The sequence below is a fragment of the Octodon degus genome, unplaced genomic scaffold (genome assembly GCF_000260255.1).
Source record: "Octodon degus isolate 3935 unplaced genomic scaffold, OctDeg1.0 scaffold00073, whole genome shotgun sequence".
Lineage (NCBI taxonomy): Eukaryota > Metazoa > Chordata > Mammalia > Rodentia > Octodontidae > Octodon > Octodon degus.
Genome location: NW_004524649.1, coordinates 7,758,793 through 7,761,255, shown reverse-complemented (window position 1 = coordinate 7,761,255; position 2,463 = coordinate 7,758,793). Strand labels below are relative to the sequence as shown.

General features: G+C 47.1%; 1 protein-coding gene and 1 non-coding gene across 3 annotated transcripts in view; both read right to left on the bottom strand.

Annotated features, from left to right (window-relative positions):
• The window catches only part of Snx5 (sorting nexin 5), a 20,427-nt gene that overhangs the window by 14,403 nt on the left and 3,561 nt on the right, over positions 1-2,463 (bottom strand). The window lies entirely within an intron of this gene.
• On the bottom strand, positions 916-1,138 carry LOC111817905. Its single transcript, XR_002822006.1, has one exon. It is a non-coding gene; the product is annotated as a small nucleolar RNA SNORD17 (small nucleolar RNA).

Sequence of the window (2,463 nt, the reverse complement as noted above, 5' to 3'; positions counted from 1 at the left end):
AAAAAAAAAAAAAAAAAAAAAAAAAAAAGTAAAGACACTTACTCTTGAATAGTGAAATGTCAGTTTGACAACTGACTCCTGTAGACTTCTCTAGAGAGCCCTGTACCCTATAGCCCATGTCTCAGACTGTTTCTTCGCTGGATCAGTCCTTACATTATGGAGGCCACCTCTTCTCAGGAGAAACAAGGGGTAAGCAGCATTGTTTCCCTTAGAAAGCCACATTTCAGCTGCTGTGGGGAACAGCCAAGGCTTTTCTGGGCCAGTACCAGGAACTTGCTTAGGAAAACCACTGGCCGGCCAGGCAGCCACTCATTCTGGGTCCAAATCTCACTTCTATCTATTCACTACCAAAGCTCACTCTTGCAGAGGTCTTCATGGCTCATGGGTGGCAAAGGATACCTCTGTGGCTGACCAGAAAACACAAAGCCAAGACTGCAATTTGGAACACACTGGCTTAGCCTGGTGCCACATAACCAAAAGGATACAGGCAAACCAGCTACAGTAACCAGTATCTAGACTGTGGCTGGACTGCGGGCCACTTTAACTATTTTATATACAATGTGGCACAGGCCTATAATCTCAGCACTGGAGAGGCTGTGGCAGGCAGATCTTGAAGTATATAGTGAATGAGATCCTTGTTTCAAAAAGGGAAAAAAAAATTAAAATGAATATTGCTGTTTTCCCACCCTGAAGGTAACAACTACAGCTTCATTTGTATTTTCTCCTGACATCTCTGTGGCAAGGGTGTATGAGAAGCGGCCCAGCTTTAGCACGTCATTTGGTCTCATTCCTGCCCTCACTGGCTCTATCTTCCTGTAACCAAAGCCTATGTTAACTGCCCTTAAAGACACCAGTGCAAGAGAATAACCACAAAACAGGTGCAAAACTCAACAGAAAGCAAAAGGGCTGCAGCAAGTGATCAGATTCTACCACTCATCTTGGTGAGTGGGACTTCTATCCCACCCTGCCACCTCTGACCATCCTCCCGCAGCCCCCAGTACTTGGCACCCACAGCAGAACGCTGCAGGCCACACAGCACCGGAGGCCACACGGCCCAAGTCCCTAGAACAGGAACTGGGGCTTGAAGGAGGTCAGCATGGCTCACTCAGCGAATGGATAAACTGAATCATCACTTCACAAAGCTGCGAGCCTATGCACCAAAAGGACTGGTAAGAGACCATGTCAGATGACCATGTCAGATTACTGCCTTAAATAATCAGCTCATATCAAGAAATCCATTTAATTATCAGGTGTTAACAATTTCCTGGGCCGGGGAGATGGCTCAGTAGAGTAAGTGCTTGCCTGGCAAGTGCAAGGGCCTCAGTTCAATCCCTGGTTCTGCCAAAAAAAAAAAAAAAAAAAGAGGGAGAGAGAGAGAGAAATTGCTAAATATTAAAAAAAAAAAAAAAATTTTCCACATCAGTTCACAAAGTTGTATGATCTCTAAGGACCTCCTAACTCAGAGATCCTAGCGGGAAACCAGCACAAGACTATAGAAAACACCAAGCAATAAAAGAGAAAAAACTTGCACAGGGCCACATCTCCAAGACAGGCAAATGCCTGGCTTAAAACTAATGGTGGTGATTAGTCACAAGGTCTCAGAGCAAGCACAAAGGTCCACAAAATTCTAAGAGCTTGTCTTCCTGTAGTCAGAAAGACAGAGCACATTTTGACCTGATAAGCAGACACAAATGGGGACCAAGGACACTGTGTGCAATCACTGATCCAGAACTAAGCGTGGGCAGCTATGATAAGCTGAACTTCCTGAATAGAAAAAGAGAAGTCACATGAGCGTGCTAAAGAAATCCTCAGTCTGAAAATTGCAAAACTGGTATGTGTGGAGTTGTTACAATACAGGGCAAAGTGCAGATGACCCTAGGAACACACCCTAGGCTGTTCCTGTCTCAGTCCCCCACTGGGGGCAGCCTCCACCACCAGCACAGAGACCTCACCCAGGAACCACTGTGGGGCAAACACTGGAGTTGCCACTCACTCAAACCCACAGAACCCACTGAAGTTCTACCAAAACAGATTTGGTCAAGGTTATCACTCAGGGTTCCCCAGAGCGAAAGAACAGTGCTTTCCCTCCCAGAAGCATTCACAAGGGAGGCCTGAAGCTGTTCAGAACCAGAGACCAGGGGTCAAATCCCACACCTCCAATGATGCCTGATGTCACACTCCAGAACCTCAAGACACTCAGGGACCACTTGGGTAGGGCATCCACCGAAATACAGTGCCCAGCTACTTCCTTGGCCTGGAAAATCTAGAAGATAAGTGAAACTTAACATTAAGAAGGTAACATACGGGCTGGAGAGATGGCTCAGTGGTCTAAAGCACCTACTTGGAACAAACTAAGCTTTAGCAAAGCACAGGAACCGCGGTTCGATCCCCCAGCACCACATGCCAGCCAGCCGCGCCCCCTGGTGGGCTGAGCTGGCCACCCACCCACCCACCCACACACAC